The sequence below is a fragment of the Onychostruthus taczanowskii genome, unplaced genomic scaffold (genome assembly GCF_017590055.1).
Source record: "Onychostruthus taczanowskii isolate IOZ18803 unplaced genomic scaffold, ASM1759005v1 scaffold24, whole genome shotgun sequence".
Lineage (NCBI taxonomy): Eukaryota > Metazoa > Chordata > Aves > Passeriformes > Passeridae > Onychostruthus > Onychostruthus taczanowskii.
In genome coordinates this window covers 10,090,056-10,109,533 of record NW_024499684.1, presented here as the reverse complement: position 1 = coordinate 10,109,533, position 19,478 = coordinate 10,090,056, and the positions used below count along the sequence as shown (strand labels likewise).

At 46.8% G+C, this 19,478-nt stretch overlaps 1 protein-coding gene across 1 annotated transcript in view; it reads right to left on the bottom strand.

The window, feature by feature from the left end:
* LOC121336716 (LIM domain containing preferred translocation partner in lipoma) overlaps nt 1-19,478 on the bottom strand; it is a 317,023-nt gene that overhangs the window by 279,287 nt on the left and 18,258 nt on the right. The window contains exons 2-3 of the mRNA XM_041406088.1: nt 16,179-16,284; nt 15,597-15,646 (exon numbers count right to left, since the gene is read on the bottom strand). The gene's annotated coding sequence lies outside the window, so the exon portion shown is untranslated. The remainder of the gene's footprint in view (nt 1-15,596; nt 15,647-16,178; nt 16,285-19,478) is intronic.

Below are 19,478 nucleotides of genomic sequence, written 5' to 3'. Positions count from 1 at the left end.
CTCCCCTGCTTCCAGTTACAGCATCTCATGCCAGCTCACAGAGGAGGATTTGAAGAGTGCGCTGACACCTCACAGGGCAGCCCAAAACAAGAGACCCAAGTCAGGGCTCAGGTGTGACTTCTCATATCTGTTTCCTTTTTGTTTTTTACTGCCTCATTTTTCTCTGCAGGTCCAGAAACTCTCTACACTGGAGGGCCAAACCGCAACATGTTCCCCAGCCCTTCTAATCTGAAAGACTCCATCCAAACCCTGTCCTGAGCATGAGCAAGGGAGAATTATCCCTGTGTGTACAAGCAGAGCTTGCTGGTGAGCGATGCCAGCATTCACACTCTGAGCACTGCCATCACAACATGGCTGGCACAGCCAATGCTTCACAACCACCTCAAAAACACCACAGTTCTGCAAGGACACACAAGAACAGGACTTGCTCACACTCTGACACAAACTGAGGATGAGGCAGGGCTGCCAGGCCCTTGGCTGATGAACTGAGGCCTGGGGAACCTGAGAGCTACTCCCAAAAGAAAGTCCTGAGCACGTAATTTCTTACTTGTTTCCCATCCTACTCTTTGTCTCCTGCAACAGAGACACTTCTGACTCATACCAGGCTTCCGCAGGGCCTGACACAACAGGTCGACAGACTCTCCTTGAAATCAAACAATAGCAAGCACAAGGTGACTGTGTCTTAGCCAAGAAGGACCCAGACTCAAGACAGTCCTCAGAGGTACAACTCCAAAGTAAAGAAATGTTGATGAACTCCCTTCTTATCAGCTCTGTGTAGTTCTGATGCCTTTATTTTGCCTTCCTTCCAGCTGGAAAGAAAGTTCATTGAGAATGAAAGCTAGTGACTCGCAGTGAGCAGTGACAGATGCTGCCTGCCTCCATGTGTGAAAAAACTCTGACAGGCAGAAATAACACACCTCACATGTCTTGTGGTGGCAGTGAAGCAATAAATATTCTAATAGACTACTAAGGCTCATAGTAATAATGCTGAGCTCCCTTTACAGAAGCCACTCCCCATGCCAGATGACATCTGCCATGGTATAGATGTTCCTGGAACAGGGAGATATTTTTAAACCTCTCAATGTGGCACAAAACTGTGAGTGTATCAGCCAAAATACCAGCCATCACAGCGTTTATATATAGCCTTGCACATACCATCTATAGATGGGAACACAGACAGATACATGGTATCTAGCAGCATTACAAACAGACATTCTTCTGCTGGTCTCAAGGACTAGAGAAGAAACTTCCCAGCCAGCAGCTCCGCCTGTGTCATCCCACCCTGTGCAGTTCTCCATCAGCTTCTGTTCCTCAAGTGTGTTAAGTGCTGCATCTCAATTCTCATCATCAAAAGCCTGCCCCTGCACTTCCTACGTGTCCCCTCTTCTACAGGGCAGTGCAGGTGACAGGGTCTCCCCACAGCTCTGAGCACCCCTCTGTACACACACCCTCCAAACCAGAACACACGGGCCCCAAAACCTCCTCTGGGCTGTGACAGGTCCTGAGAAGGGCTTAGAAAATCTTCAAGGCAGTCCAGTTCACTCAGGGACACCTCTGACACGTACAAACTCTGGTTCCTATCAGAGGCAGGAATACAGAAGTGTTAGTGGGAAGAGAATTTGCAAGCTCCAAACTGGCAATAGCTCCCCATGGAGCACCTGTAATTGCTCCCCAGGAACTCTGCTGGCACCCTAGCTACTGTAGGGGAAAAGGAAAAATAAAAATTGTTTTTAAAAGTGGCTTCAGGTGCTACAATACATTTTTTCACAAGTATGAAATGTGCATCAGCACTTCAAAAAGAGCACCGCAGCAGCCGTCAGACCCAGGGTGATGTTTAAGCTCTTGATACAGTTATCTGCCTAATAATAACCCCAAAGAGCACTCCTTGCCTGGCTGCCTGCCAGACCACATGCAGACTCTCTGCCCTTTCTGCCTTTTTTTTTAAGTTTTTTTTTTTTTAGTTTTTTAACTTTGTCAGACATGGAAACGTTGACTCTAAGAAATTCAGCCTCTTCTGTAAAACAGATTAGCTGAGACTTCTTCATTGTTGTGGAAAGCATGACTTGGGTGCCGGGGAGGGGAGACAAAGGGGAAAACTCATGTATTTTGCCTTCACGTGTGCTTTATTTTCTCCTCTGGCAGGAAACGGTGAGAAAGACCCAGCTGCCGTCAGCTGCGTTGGAAGTGATTGTATCAGCTCCACCTGTTTAATGTGGGTATTATTCAGGACTGCAAGGACAATGATTTGAGGCAAATCAGCAGTGACTGGTGTGTTCTCGAGGGACAAATGCTACACTGGTGCATGACACAAGTGATCCACAACAGTGGGACAACAGTGACAAGGTTGGGAGGAGGAAGCAAAGTAGGAGAGAGGGATAAACATCTCCACCTGTTTTTCTAGGGAAAAAGACATAACAAGGGGAGCATAGCTTGTTCAAACATTTCAGAGTTTGCACAACATTTTTTCCAGCACTCAGAAACAACAAATGAACTGCATCAAGAGATCCAGCAGCTATAGCTCAGAGAGGAACATCATGTCCATGTCAAGTTTTCAAAGCCTTATAAAATGCAAGGAGTTCAACATGATTTCTTTATACTCAGAGAATAACAGCCTTGACAAAACAGGCTGAGGTGCCACACTTGTCCATTCACACCTGCTATGGATCTGGCCCTGTGCACCACTGAGCTCAGGTGTGGTGTGGCCCCACTGGAGCAGGTCCTGCAGACCACTCCTCACACCTAGCTACGTGTCAAAGGGAACCTCTAACAAGCACGTGGACAACAGCACAGGCTGAAGCAACTGCTGCTGAAGCACAAGAGAGGCACTTCAATGATGTTTCTAAAAGGAGAAGATAAAAAGGAAACAGCATACCTTTGCAAGTTCCAGCACAAGAAGAAAGCCCCAGGTCACTGCTGTAGCTAATGAGAAGGTGGTGCTCAGCAAGACTGTTCAAAACACCCTCATGACTTTTTTTTTTTTTTAAATCAAGCATAATACACACAAACTGCATCATGTCCACAGCAGGCTGCTGCTTTGACATCCATACAGCCAGCAAGACCCTGTGAAGTTTTAATAGGCACGTCAAGCTACAAAGACTTGGCTACCACCCTCTCCTGCCTCCACGATGTACCCCATTCCCCAGTGGTTTTACTCTGAGACCTTCACAAGCTTTCACCAGAATTGCTGCTCGGAGAGCAGCCTGCTCAGAGACAAAGCACACACAGCTCCAGCAGGAGAGAAGCCCTTTAGCTTATTCTGCATCGTATTCCTCCAGGATCCGAGTAAATAACAACATCTCACAAAAACAAATTGCATCAGGCATGGGACCCTCATGACCCAAAAGGGTGAATTTTCATAAAATTCACCACTTTTACCTCTACACAGTCAGAGAAATGGAAGCAAGCCAGGAAAGAAGGACGGCATCGCCCTTTGCAAACACCTAACGAGCCCAACCGAAAACACAAAGCCCAGCACCTTTGGAGACATCCCCCTGCACACCCCGGCAGGGCAGGCAGCTGGAGATGAAAAAGAGCCACCAGGAAAGCTCTTCCGTAGAAGCTGATATTTCAGCTACTAAAGAAGTTTCTGTTTAAACAGACATTAATTGCATATGCTCAGGAATTTCTCAGCTTTACCACTTAAAAAACACCCAAAGCCACTTTGAGGCTCTTCTTTTTTTTTTTTCTCTCCTGCCTTTATTTGCTCTGTAAACACATTTGTGCGCGCCCTGGATCCTGTAACGTTCTGCTGCAGTGACAGCACCTCCACAACAGAGCAGCAGCAACCTGCACATCGCACCAGGGACTGCTGAATGCCCTGGGTCCTGCCCTGCCATCACAGCACACCACAATGCAGAACCACACAGAGCCCAGCTCCTGGCAGCTTCTCCCAGCACAGGATGAAACGGAAGATGCCGTTGGTGCCGTTTGTACCAACAGATAACACTATCAGGAGCAATGCTCACAACCTCAGCCTGCCCCCTCACAGGCTGAAACTCCTCCAACGAAACCCTACCTGTGAGCAGCGGGGTTTGTTTATTAAAGTGCTGTTGCAAGTTTACCCACAGATCAAGGCCTTGATTGTGGCAGGTGGAAGATGTGAAATAACTGCAAATACTTTGTAGCCTTTTGAAGAGACCGCTGAGGTCAGCCCAGTGATACTTCCCATCCCATGCCAGGCAAAGAGTGGCAGAGAGCCTCCTGTGCACAAATAGGATCAGGGCCAACTGCTACAGAAGGGCTGCCCATAAAACTGCTCAAGTAGATGCCAGGAAGAAGGACAGGACAAATGGAATCACAACACTTGGATCAATTCTTTGCCTTACGATATATATACCGACACATAAATGTGTATATACACCTGGCAACATCTGTGAAGCTTTAGGTGAGCTTTTACCCTTCCTGATCAGTAAAGAGACTGTAAAATCAGTGCCCTAAACACACCTGGGGGCAAGAGAACACCCAGCAGCTCCATCTCCACCCATCACTGCACACAGCAGGAAACTTCAGCAAGGACACACCAGTGAAATGCCTCTCGAGCCCAAGGGAGCAATCTGTGGCACCAGCCCAGAGGAGCTCCTGGCAGATAGCCCACGATACTTTCTATTATGTCCTTTAATATTGCCTTACATCTCGCACATCTGTTGGCCTCCCTCCCCAAGGGGAAGGCTGGGAGTGACTCCTCTTGTCAAACAGGTCTGCCCCATGCCTCGAGCAACATGAAATCTCCTGAGAGCAGCCAGGAATCTCTCTCCCCTCTGAAATCAGGTCACCTCCACCACACTCAGCCTCAGCCCACCCAGAAAGTAAAGCCTGAACCAAGACTCAGACACCTTTGGCTGGGCTGGCCATGCCACCACCAACAAGCCAAGGGAAGCAGCCTCTGCAGCACCTCACCGAAGGAGGGTAGGAGAGGGAAGTAATTTTTGATAATGAAAATGTAATGGAACATTTTGTATCGATCCATTGTGGATGAGTCACGTTTAGAGTGACTCGCCTCCTCTTTCCCTCACTTCCCCACTCCCAAATTATGGACTGCAAGAAATGAGCAGAGATAATGGGCAATTTCAGATGTTCTGAACTCAGGTTTCTCTCCTGCTGGAACAGCATGCCATGACAGCAGATGGACTGTGCTCCAGAGATGTCCTACATGTTCCCACGCTTTATACTGGCTACAAAGGAATTGTGTCTAACTAATGGGCAATTAGGAAATAGCTAGAAGGATGGGAGACTATTTTGTGGAAGAAATGAGAAGTCAGAAGGAATCTCTGAGCAGGATCAACAGTAGAAAGAGACACAAAAAAATAGATGGGGATCAGACACAAGCCCCAGAAAAAGATAAGCAAACTGGAGGTAGATTTCTGCATATGCACACACACACACCCCAATGTCTGATTTGCTGTCTGAGTCTCTAGGGGACTAACTAACTTTGAGGGTATAAAGCAGAAGATGACAAGCTGCTTATGCACTCACCTATTAATGTTTGGCAGTGGGACACAGACAGGATGTGACCAGCCAGCCCCCACCACATGGGGCGTTCAAACCTGACCAAGAAATCTTCCAGCACTGGACTCCAGCCAGGACCAGTACACTCCATTCAGAGAAGAAACTGGTACTACAAACCCTGAGAGATGACTAATTGCAGTAGCTGAGTTACGGCATAGCTTTTGACACACAACGAAGAGACATTAAGGTCATCTTGACTTTCATCTACACCATCCCCTCCCACAGCAGACTTGCTGCTCTTTTTTTCCTCCTACTCCTTTTCTCACTTTCTTCCCTCCCCTTCAACATTCTTTCCTTTCAGGTCTTCTCACCTCCCTCCATACCCATTTACCTTCCTCTCTCGATCCACTCCTCCAGCACTTGAAAAATCCTTCACCCACAACTCCCACAGCAAAAGCCCTTCTCTTCCAGGAATCTGCATTATCTGGAGTTTGATCTCCAGCAATTACCTGTGCTAACCCTTCCACAGACCTCAAGTGCACATTTGTCTGCCTTGCTTTACAGAATCTTTAGGACAAGGATTGTCATCTTCCCCACTTGTAAAGCACAGGGCTAGTAAGTGATAAATAAGCCACCTCAGCATTTCAGGGTACCTCAGTGTGTGTTCCCTTGGTGCTTGCCTTCCCTCCACTGCAAACTAATCTACCTGTAAGACTTTTTCTTCCTTATCTCTGTTACAAAGTTATCACTTGAATTTATCTGCATTTTTCAAAAAAATGTTGAGACAGGGAGGTGGGGAAACAAAGGGCCTTTACCAGCCCAGTTCAACCTCAGCTCAAATCTTGAGATGTAGAAGAGCTTGTGAGAGCAACACAGGGAGAGACATAGCAAGAAGTAACTCACTGGAATTATTTCAAACCACACGTCTCACTTCTATTCAGTCTTCAGTAGGTTTTTGGACAAGCAGATACACATGGCTGTTTGCTCAGGGAGCAATTATCAAATCTACATCCAATTCCACCAGCTGAGTGTGTGTCTGCCTTTGGAAGGAAGTTGGAAAAGAGGCGAGTAACTATTGAAATGGTAAGGAAATAGAAATTACAAAGAAAAGATTACCTACAATACACAGGGCATCCAGGGGTGACTAAGAGGTAGCCTGGGCTTCAGTGAATAAAAACATCAAAACGGGCAAACAAAACCCTCCACCCATGTCAGAGCCCATGCAAGGAACTAGACTGGTTGGCTGGCAACCACAGCCGGGGGGGTGAGGGATTTGCATAACAGGTGGAGCACTTCTCAGGAATCAAGGTGATTCCTCAGGAATCACTTCTTAGGAATCAAGGTGCTCATTCAATTAAAAGAAGAGGGCAAAAGTACTTGCTAGACAGCTTAATGAGTTGAGATAAAGAACCAGCTTTTAGCATCACGAGAACCTAGGTTGTCTGGGGTTTCTGCTCTCTAGATCCCAGCACTTCTCCACCATATGGATTTTACCCCACCTCCCTGCACACACCAGCTCCTCACCTCCATGAGACATTGCTCCAGCCACTGCAACACACCCAATCCCCAGTGCCCTCCCAGCCTTCAGAAATACTTCACTGGGAACATGCTCAAAGCCACATCCGTCTCTGTCCCCGCAGCCCTAACAGCCTCTACAAGGTTATCTGATGCAGCTTTCTGACCCTCACACATCTTGGGGGAGAATTAGCTGATAAGTAACAAAGCACTGCAGGAAACACATGTGTCAGGAAGCCCATGTGAGAGCACCAGTGTGCTGAGAGAAACCTCATCCAGATCGGCAGGAAAAATTACAGTTTTTGTTACGGGTTTAATCTGAGCTCACTAGCTACTCTCAAGACTACACAGCACAAGAATGCCCCCAAGTAATAACAGTGGGGCCATTCAAATCCCCTGTGATTAGACATGGTCACCAAATCAGCAACAAGCAAGACACAATGAAAATTAAGAACAAAAGTCAAAACAACCACCTAGAAAACAACAGGAGACCATGTAAAAACACCAAGCCAACAAGCACTCCTTCCTCCACACAGAATGCACATAGTAGCATCTCACCCAATAGGGATGGAAGAGCTGGTGCTTAATGCTGACCCTGGAAACTTGCCCAGAAGTTTTTACACCACTCAGCACCCTGTGCATAAAAGGGCAACAGTGGTGACACTCCTGGTGAACTCCTGCTGTCCAAGCTGTCTGGCAGGTATAGTTTAAAAAGCTAGGTTTGGAAAATATTGCCTTTTTATAGCTTATCTCAGTGCAGACAGCTGCCTCACACCTCTAGAAATAGCAGGATTTAACAGCCATGTTTGCAGGGACAGATTTTAAAGGTTCCATCTTCTAAGAAACAACCTACACATTCAGAAACAGGAGGCCAGATTTGTTTTGATACTGGAACCCCCTTCCATATGCTAAGCATACCCACGGATTTGCAAAAACCCTGCTCTGAAAATGGGATGTTCATTCAGCAACAGGCGACAAGTAACTTGCATTTGCCTTCCTATAGAGTCTGTTCCCAGCAAAACCAGCAGCACAGTAGCAACATGATTAGGCTGATACTGCCTTTTGCTGAAAATTGTTGGCATTTTTGAAGTAAAATAGTGGTGGAGGAAAGCATTAAACACTGGAAAAACAAGAGTAATAACTTAAATACTAATAGCCCACAGGCAAAGCCAATCAGTACCTCTCTGTTGTTCCTCTTCAGGTGGAGAAAGCCAGGATCAGATCCCAAAGCATTGTTTTGATTTGTCTGAGGTGATAAGGACTGAGCCAAGATATTCACTCCTGGGTCAGTCCCGCAGCTGCAAACCCCAACCCCAGGAGACTGGAGGAATTTCTTCAGCCTCCTCAACTCCATCACGCTGGTGAGTTCAATAGGGATAATATTATTTTCCTACCATTTAGAAATAACAAGCTTTTTTAGATAAAAAGCATCAAATTCTCACATATTTAACACTGGAAGTGTTGATGCTAAGGATGTAAATTACTCCAAATCTAACAGAGCCCTGCAGAATTTCCATGGTACCACCTTTCAATAGCAATAGTTGGACCAGTTGACTACAGCATCTTCCTCGTCAAGAAATTTTTAATCTTTTTTTTTTTTAACTGAAGGAAGGGGTACTAAAGACAACAACTTGCTGTGAAATGACCAAAATTCCTATGCAAACAACTCATTAGCAGTGTTCAAATGCAATTTAAATTACTAGTTGTTAAAGTGCTCCTCAATTTCATGGTAAGTTTCCAAGCAAAATTACATGCTATGTACTATTTAATTGATTGTTTTCTACTTCTTAACATCCATTTATTCCCTCCTCCTGTCCTTTTCTTAATTTCAAGGGATGATAATGACTTTACAGGGAAGAAAGGGGAACAGCAAATGGAGTTGAAGAGGGATTTACCTGAAGAACAAGGATGTAGGAGGGAAGTGGCTGCCAAAAACAGGCAGCTTCACCAGAACTTGTCCCTCTGATATTTTTGCAGTAGGGGTGTGAGACAGCACAGCTAAAGGATTCTTTTCCTCTCCACCACAGGCAGCCAGGCTTCTGAAACCTGATATTTCTTTAAAACATTGTCCTCCCCCACCAGGACAAGCAGTAAGCACAGTTAACTATTCGAGGACATCAGTAAAGCAACAAGAGCAACTCCTTTCCTCCTCCTGGGCACGTTAGTCCTTTAACCAACACACTCACTGGAGGCAAACAAAGTTGTTCTCGCTTGGAGATCCTATCCCAAATGCAAACACCTAACTCAGAGGAGCAAAGTCCCCCTCAAAGCTGACTGAAGAATTAAGCTGTGAGTGATACTTCCTGCTGTGTGACCAGCTGGTACAGGAGAACGTGTATGATAAAGCTAATAACAACAGACACTTCTTAAAAGCCTGCACTCCACTCAGATCCCAGGAAAGAGCAGCCGTGCAATTAGGTGAGGTGCCATCTGGAAACTTCTAATGTAATGATACGTGTTGAGATCATGTCACACACTAGAAACACAGATCAGCTTTATGAAATACTCAGAGCCCCTTGGTTTACCTTTAAGCAACAGATGCAGAAATATTTTGTGCTCAGAAAACTATGACTTTATTAGAGTAAGGGTTTAACAGCATCACTCTGCCCCAGGCCACAAAGCACCCACCTGTCTGCAGGAGCTGAGCACAAACCATCACATGAAATACAGAGATTTGCACTTTTCCCTAATCTGCTACACAGTGCCCCAATTTCTGTGCCTGCAAACAACAATAACACTACTTCCCTCAGCATTCAGGCACAATTTAGTACTTACGAGATCCAAAACCTTTGCCTAAAGAAATGCAACGTATAAGATGTGCACAGGTTTGTAACCTTCACTCTGTCCATGCCCACATGTGCCAGTCCCATGTATCTGGGGCAGCTTCTCTTACCTGCCGTGGGGCACATACCCCCAGCCCTCAGTGCATACTGAGCTCCCTCAGAGCACTCAAATCACAGTGCTGGTGTAACCCTTTTGCCAACTATGCAGTGCCAGCCCTGTACTGATCAGGGCAACAGCCAGGATGAAGGATGGGCTGTGAACCCAAACCTCCCTACACGGGAGCTAAAGCAAGTCCTTTGTGTTTAACACATCATTAAAATAAATTGAGAGAAGCTTAAGAAAGACAGGCATGGAGCTCTCTGAATGCTCTTGAGGGCCAGTGCCACAGAAAGCTTCTCAGGCTGGAGTGTTTACTACATGCCAGGCTAGACGAGGGAAAAAAAATCTTTAGACAGTATTAATTTACAGGTCAGCCCTTAATGGCTCTGTTCCTGGAGCAGGAGAAAATCCTTTGTGGATCCTGGATAGCGTCAGTGGTCACTGAATCTGCTCAGGTCCTGGAGAAACACCAGATGGAGAGCCCTGGCAGCCTGCAGTCCCAGCCGTGGGCATCGCCTCATCCTCCAGAGCTCCCCCAGCTCTGCCAGCACCCACCAGGAAAGGGGGGCACAGACAGCACGTGGGGAGCTCATCCCGCACAGTCTGTCCAGCTCTCAAGTCACGTCCTCGCAAGGGTGAGGTGTTGCACAGAGAAGGATCAGCACGTGAACATTAAGAGTCCCAAAGCGCTTTCCCAGACGTGCCAGACTAGCCCTGCCCGGAGCACTGGGCTGCAGCACCCAGGCACTGCTCATCCTTGTCTTCCAACAAACAGCACGTCCTGGTGAGCAGGAAAGGGAAGAAACTGCGAGGGGAACAGAACATCATCATTTCCAGTCCCACCGTGCTGTTCCCAAAACTCCAAGCTCAGCCACAGGCAGCTGGTGAAGCCTGGATGTGCCACATCCACGTGCCACCAGAAGCACGGCCATCGCACAGGGGCACGTGTGCACACACAGAGCAAAGCACAGCGCACAAGGAGCAACACAGACCTTGGTCCCACTGCCACAATTCCACGGCTTGGCACCACCATGCACGACAGAGGATGAGTGTCTGCTGGGGGAATCCTTGGGCCAAGGTTTCAGGTGCTGTGACAGTTCCATACACGTCCCCAGGGCCCTGTTTCCTGAGCCATCACCTCCTCTGCCCATTCAGGCTGGGCACTCTTTAGGACAGCAGCTCAGCCCAGCCAGGCCCTGACCCCAAAAGCTGCAGTAATCCAATCAGCCTTTTGAAACAACAAAGATTAAAATACTCTACAAACCCCAGCATGTCTCAGCCACAGAAAAGGCTCTAGCAGTCTTGCACCACTTTTTGTGGCCGAGTGTTTTCTATCACACATCCACCCTCATGTTAACTATCTTTCCCTGTTCAAGACAATCCAGACAGTCTTGTACCTCAAGGACCTTCTGCAAATCCACATCTCTGGAAAAACCAAGCAGTATTAAGCTTATTTAAAAGGACAAATTAAAATCGACAAGTCGTTTACCTTTCCAAAAAAGGTCTTAAATTTAAGATGGAGAGTATGAAGCAATAGGTCTGAAGAAGCCTAAAAATACCAGTTAGCTGAAAAGATACAAGGATTACTACCCAGCACTGGTAACTTTAAAAGGGTTTTCACCAAAGCCCCTTCCAAAGTAAAAGAATGAAGTCCAGTGCGTCCCATTTGAGACACAGGACTGGCTGCTCCATGACCCCTAGAGCAGTGTTAAAAGCACTCTGTACATGTTACATGCTCCAAATGACAAGAGGAATGCAGGATGGTGGATCTCTGCTCCAGATTCCACAGCATGGTTTTAGCTGCCATGAATAAAACAGGAAGCAGAGCATCTTCCAGGTTCCCCCCACACCCCTAACTGCCTGGATGAACTGCAGCTTCCTTTCAGGAAATAGAAAGGAAAGAGCAGGAGGAGGGGAGAAGGTAAAAAAAAAAAAAAAAAAAAAAAAAAAAAGAAAGAAAGAAAAAAGAAGCAGCCAGCTACAATATCCGACAGATTACAAGCTTACCACTAAGGAAAAATACAGAACAATAGGAAAAAAACAGACACTCAAAGCTTATCCAGTTACAGTAGCTAAACTCCAACTAAGAGAACAGAGTTAAATATTAACAACTGAGAGAAATATACCCATGTGTTATACAGCCTTTTATCACACACTCTTAAGAGACAGAAATCATACATAAGCTGTGTTTTCCTTGCTGACCACATGAATATATCCTCCATTACCCTATAGTGCTCTGCTGCCTTGCTGCACTAACAAGTGAAACTAAAAGGAAAAGCGTGACTGAATGGGAGCTGGCTTAAATTATCTTTATACCTATTCCTGAAGAAACATTTTGCCTTTGAGACCAATCCACTAAGCCAACTCTCCCTGCTACAGAAGGTTTCATTGGATCCCTTGCTGTTGATCCACATGCCTGCATCCACCAGCAATGCACACACTTTGATGCAATACATCTGACTAAACAAAACAACAAAAAAAAAATCCCAAGTTGCTTGCTATAACAGCAATGATGCACTTACCAGCATTCAGGCAAGCTCCTTTGCTAACATGCTTCCCCTCTCGAGCACATCAAATTTGGAACAAGGTCCAGGAGCAAGAGAGAACTGAAAACTGACCACAACAAGCTTCCAAAACAAGAAAGGGGGGGGATTAAAAAAAAAAAAAACCTTACTACAGGAATTCAAATCCTGCTTCCACCAGACCCTGAGTCACCTCCCCTCCCTTGCAATAGATCAGAGCAATGGGTAAACATTTCCAAATATGGAGATCAAAACTCCAAAGGATGTCAAAAAAAAAAAAATCACCCTTCTCTCCCTGGCTTTGGCACAGGGATGACTTGCCCCTCTGAAGCATGAGCTGAGCACATTGCCTTTGCTGACCTACACAGAGCCTGGACATGGGGCCACACATAATCACCTCCAACTGTGCTTCAGAGGCTCCTGGCATGATGGGTGACACTGCATCTGTGTCCCCTACTAGGGATGCACAGAAAGATTCAATGGGAGCAACTCCAGAAGTTGTTGCTGCTCAGCCCCTGCAACAAATCTCTCTTTCACACCTCAAGTCACCAGCAGCAAACCTCCTAGAACTGCTTTTTAGAGTGTTGTGTGAAGGCAAATAGGCAGATTCAGACTGTGGTTATAGCAAGATCAGCTTGGCCCAGAAAAGGCAGGCTCAACTATCAGTCACACCACATCCCACACTGGCTGCTCACCTGGCACAGGGAAATCTCCCCTGACCTGGCTCATCAAGCTAGTGCTTCATAAAGAGCATGTACTTGAACTGGCATTATGGGAAAAAACCATAAAAGCAAAAGCTAGCACCGCAGAAAGGCACAAACTGAAGGACAAGACAAGATCCCTGCAGGTACAAGGAATCCCAGGATGCCAGCACCCATTAATGCCTCCTAGGACACACATCACTGTATCCCATGTCAGGTGAGAATTGGGGAGCACCAAGGCTCCCTACCCCTGGAAAAGGGACTTGAATGTCAATGCTCACACAAATTTAACAGGCAGTTTTCTTAGAGGGCATAACCATCCCTGCAGAGCCTGCATGCACACCAGAGCAACATCCCCGTGCCAGCACTGCCTCAAGCATCAGTCCCCAGCAGCAAAGGCTGACCTGCAGGCAGCAAGAGCTGACTCTGTCTGCCAGCATGGGCCAGCAGCCTCCTGGTAGCTGCAGCCATGGCTCCAGGGGCAGGCAGCCTCTCAGGAATGTGCACAGCAGGACATTTTCAAGGCAAACAGGCTGCCGAGGCAAGGCGATCCAACCAGACCAGAGTGATTCCCCAGCACCACCCACAAGATGCTATTGAATTTATAGGGAAGGAATTCCAGAGCTTACTCTGCCCATGTATGGCCAAAACAAACTGTAAAAAAGCGACATTACAGTACATCTGGCTTTCACTGGTACTGAGGCACAGGCTTCAGGAGGAGCCGAAATCCTGCAGTGACAGAGACTCTGCAATTACCTCCAGGAACTGAGCAGTGGTCTGGGACTGTGGCAACAAGAGTTTAGCACCCACAGGTGACAGAAAACATTTAAACCATTGCTTTAAAAGGTAACAAAGTTCTCTGCCTTTTAGAATACACCCACATTTAACCCAGTGATCCATCGCTACCGCTGCAAAAAAATCAACCTTGCCAGGCAGCACCAGCACACGTTCATTACACTGGTGGTCATAAGGGCAGCTTTAAAGAGTCAACAGTCCAAGTGGCACTATATGGTACTCCAGGACAACCTCAATGCATTGCAGGCTGGGACTAGCTCTCTATGGGTAGCTGATTAATTATTTTTTCCAAAAGCCCACTAAAACCCCCCACAGGAGCTGTGTGCTCCAACCAGCAGCAGGGTCACCTGGAGATTTCTCCATGGTCAGAAACAGGAGATACTCACAAAAGCAATGTAAAAAGTGTCAGGTTTGTGCAGGCTTTACCAACTCTGATTCAAGTTTTCCAGCAGAAAAGGGATGGGGAACACCTGGAAGAGCAAAAACCCCATCACAGAGACACAGCAGCCCTTACAGTTCTGGTGTCCCACCAAAGCTGTTCTCCCTAAGAGTTAAACGCCACCACCTTGCCTGCCCTGCCAGCAGAGAAATATTAGCTGTGTCAGCACGAGAGGCAGAGAGCTTACAGAATGGGAGAGGAATGCAGGCTGCAGTGGCACACATGGTGGGGACAGGGACACGAAACCCAGGGGAGTGAGGGCTGCTCACACTGCCTTTGCCTTTGAAGAGGGGTCAGGCAGGGTACGTTTTATGGCTCTTGGGGTTGAAACCTGGGACTAACGCTTTTGTGACCTTAGAGGTACTCCCATTTCAGCAGTGAAGAGAGCTGTTAAGAATGGGTGGGAGCACAGGGGCCTGAGCAGAGGACAAGCCACTCCCCAGTGCCTGGCAAGCAGCCCAACACTGCTTTTCAGCATGTGCAAGTCATACCCATCAAACCAGGAACAAGCACATGGCTCCTCAGGCTGCACTTGTTGATGGAGACCCACACTATGGCTACTCCCACACCTTGACTTTCCCCAGGACAGCACTAGGATCTCCCCCTCCTTTTCCCAGCTGAAATAGCTTTATACTTTCTCCCTTGCTACTGTGCTCACTTTAAACAGAGGCACCTAAGCACCTGTGTTCAGTGACTGTTTCAGAACACCTTCCACCCCAAACAACACACAGGAAGGAAACCAGAGGGATGGACACATCCACATCCAACCACAGCCTAACCAGGAGTTCCCTGCTACATGGCAACACAAATCCTCCTCCTTGTCACAGGGGTAAGCTTGGGAAGTGAAACCTTGGGGGCCTGGGAGTAAAACCTGACTTAAGCCTTCTGCACAGCAGTACAGATCATTATAAAGCAGTCACTGGGTCAGGGGTGGCTAATTTAAATGAAAAATTACAAATTACATAAGCAGGATGACTGAGAATATTTGATTCATAAAATCATCTTGAAGAGGCAGAGAACAGAGGGACTGCTGCAGAATGACAGGGACACAGGCCATGTAACACAGACAGCAAGGACCGGGGATGCTCAGACACACAGATGCACAACCATGCACAAAAACGCCTGCTCCTCTACCATGCACAAAGGCAGGTTTAGGACTTGCAAGCTGAAGTCCTGTGCAGTCAAAAGCCAGCACAAATGTTTGTGACAGCTCCACAGGCAAAGGCAAAAACCGGGTGCAGGGGAATAAATATAGAAAGAAGTCAGGCAGGCAAAGCAGGTGCTGGCTTGTAAAACCTTGGCCAGAAAGGCTCCCCAGGAGGTTGAATCTGGTAGTTTTGCAACAGCTCCACAGAAAGACAGAAGAGACAGAAAGAAAAAAAGAGAACATGAATGCATATGCATTCTTTAATCGCCATATATAGTATATACAGACATTTGGTATATACACCCCCAAGCTCTCATATGCCACTGTATAGTATATACTATATATGCATTGCCATCTTTGTTTCCATGTGCCTACACTTGTACAGCCTGTGTCTGTGTGTGTGTGTATGCATTTCTGGTGTGTGCATTTGTCAGTACCCCCGCGTTGCCTCTCTGTGCGTGCTATGACACCACACATCTCTCCACAGAGCGTGTCTAAAGCCTCAGCACCACAGCCTTGGATGACTTCTGGACACTCACAGCCTCTTAGTGCTGAGCTCCTCCCCACCAAAGCCTCTGTGTGTAAGCACCACCAGGGAACCATCAGTTTGTCTTGTATTTTCCAGTAATCCCACTCTCCCTCCAAACTTCGAGAGCCTTGAACAAGGTGTCACTGTCAGAAAAGCCTGACATCCTTCTTGTCCCTTGTGCCTGTGAATTGTGTTTACATACCAGCTCTCACACTGCACAGCCTTACTGGTGGGATGAACTCAGAGCAGGGAGTTTGGAAACACGCAGGGCTCCACCAGACTCACGACTTTGGGTTTCTTTCCCAGCCCTGAAAAGAGAGAGACTTGAGTAATCCGCACTGGATGGGCTTCCCAACACGCTGTCTTCAAAGCCAGCAGTTTAACCCACACAATTTCTGGGAAATGCAGCATTTTCCTTCCCAGCTTTCTCAAGTAGAAATGCCCATACTCCTGGACTCCTTTCAGCATCTCCAACAGCAAGACCCACTACCCTGAACTGGGCCACTGACCAGCAATGACCAGAAATGTCAGCTGCCAGAGTCTGGGCACCAACTCACAACTCCTCAAGTCACCGCTCCTTTACTGCTCCTAATGCCATTGAGAAGGGGAAGGGATAAGGAGATGCCAAATGAGGCATAAAATAAGAGTACAGGGTGAACCATCACTCATCTCTGGCCTTGGGCAGAGTAAGGGAGCTAAAAGGCGCCATTTAAGGCATTTTGAAGCTCATGGAGTTACCATTACTGTGAGCAGAGCTACACCAGCAGCCCTCCCCCTCAGCACAGCCTTTTCTCTCTGGAGCTCTGTACAATTCCCAGTGGGGACCATCTCACCCTTTCCTGAAGCTGAGAAGCAGACACCACCTTCTCTTGATGTGAGCTGCTCAATGTTGTGCTTTCCCCTTCTGCAGATTATGAAGTTAGAGCAGAGGGGACAACCAGGCCACATGGCCACCATGTGACATGCCATGACACATGTCAGGGTGCATCCTACAGAGACCAGCAGCATCTGAAGCACACACTCCTTTCCTGTCCCCATCAGCCCCTGGCCAGCATCCCATCCCAGCCACATCCTGGTCACTCTAAAGCCCTATCTCTGCCCATGACAAGCACAAGCTTGTCACCACAGCTCAGCAGAGAAAGCTTCTGCTATTTGCTGCTTCACTACGGAAAAGCTCAGTTCAGACTTGTTTGTTGTACTTGTGCTCTTCACAATGGTGCATGTGAGCCCACAAATCTACAACAAAGAAGGAGCAAAATGTGTTGGTGGCTCATGGTCCAAGACCCTCTTCCCCGTCACACAGTGAGAAGGGCTTCCTGCTCTTTCAACACCCCTTGTCCCCCATGCAATGTCTGAGGCTACAACAGCAAGAAGACTGGCAGGGCTTTTGCCTCTCCCAAGCAGAGGCACATGTCCATTGTGCCAACAGCACAAAAGCACACTGAGCTTCATTCTGACCCAGCTCAGTCCCATGGTCCCCGTGCTGGCACCAGCCCTGATTCACCACAGGGACAGTCAGGTTTGAAAGTCCCCAGGACCATCAGAGCTTCCCTAAGGTGTTTTGAGAATAAAATCAACTGGAAATTCCAATGGCCTCTCCCTCTCACTGCAGGGATGAAGATGAGTAACTGCAGAGGTTTATTGCTGATGAACTCAGCCAAAGAGCAATTTCTCTCCATCCATCAACGAGGAGACAAGAACAAGCAAATATTATGGTTGTGCATGTTTACTTTTCATTTTAAAATGATGTAGAGTTACATACAATTTAGGTCCTTCCCACAGGCTCCTGGCAAAATGCCCTTCAGTCTTATCTGCAAAAAAAAAAAAAAAGGCAGAAGACAACAACACTACCCTCTGATTCCAAGACTATTTCAGTTCAACTTACAACAACCCTTCCAGGAGCTCCAGGTAAGACAATACTTCTTGGGACCCAACTTGTGTTTAAAAAAATCTTCGTTCAGGATTGTCTCTCACCAGGTTTAACTTACAAAATGTTTATAAGATCAGTGATAGGATTTGGCCAATTGAACTGCATCTTCCTGGCTCTGCTTCCCACATCAGCTGTCCCTGTCACCTGCAACTGGCTTCCTATAGCAAGGTGAACAGGACACCACATACCCTCCTTGAGGCACCCAGCTGACAAGTTGCTATGAACCCACCCTCCCAGCAGCAAGTGGGGCCCAGCATCCCGTGGATGCCCAGGCAGGCACTCAGGCACTCCATCCTGGCAGCACATTCACAGGTGAGCAGGACAGGGACAGCCTGACTGGTCACAGCAATACCCACCCAAGCCAGTCTATCAGACTACTCCATTAAAGACAAAATGATCAGAAGCAGTTCATTCACTCACTGGCTGACAACAGTGATGCTGTATCACTGACAGTAAGACTCAATTTCTCAAGAAAAAAATAAATATGAACTTAACACACAAGTACAGAAAGCAACCTTTTCTGTTTGCAGATTTAAATCTAAAACCAGTAGTTTACAACGCCTGAATTTAAGCATCAGTCCTGTGTTATGGCTTGAGTTTTCTTAGATTGTTCAGATTTTTCAGGAATGGTCAGTGGAAAAATCTCTGCAATAGCTCCAAGTTTCAAAGAGCAGAAGTCAGCACTTTCAGACAAACAGGCATCCCTAACATAACTCCACAGTGGCCACGTAGAAATGGAAGTAACCAGACACCACAGTCCCTATAAATGAAAAATCTACCTGTGAAAATGACTTCAGCTAATTACACTTCTCCCAGAACAGCCTGTTTTGAATGACATCTGTTTTTCTGACTACTCAAAAGCTGCACTCACTTTTGATCTCCTTTACACTTGAAAGTGTTACCAATATTTAGAGCCTATTTATTACTATTATTACATTTTAAATCAGCATAGCTGTACTTGTTGAAGCCCAAGTGCAAACACCAGTTGAAGTGGGATAAAGCAGCCTCGTGCTGGGATCCTTTGTTCCATTCCTTCACAAAGCAGATGGCTCAACCTGACAGCCACAAGGAAAATTGTCATTTTAACTGTTCCAGTCACCAATTTTTAAACACAGACAAGCTCTCAGCCAGTCACCCATCAGCATGAACTGACATGGGTTCCCCCGCTTTGATTGGCAGGTGCACGAACAGTTCCCCAGATGCCAACCTCATTCAATCTGACCTTTTCACTTTAAATGAAAACCACTTAAAAGCCTGCCCTGTTCTGACATATGTCTTTTTATGTCTTTCCCATTCTGTACCAATATATGTGTTATTTGCTGGCCAAAGTTCCCAAACTCAGAATTCTCACGTTATCTCCTCCACTGCCAGAGCCCTGACCCTCAGGCACTCTGGCCACTGCAAGCACTGAGGGAGCTGTCTGAGATCTCCACATTCTCATACATTGGAAAAATCAGATCCCTTTCACATAAACCTCAATCTGGAGTCCAACTCTGACTTAAAATTCAGCTTATATGCATTGGTAGCTATACATCTGAACACAGCCATACCTAGACAGGCACTCATCTTTCT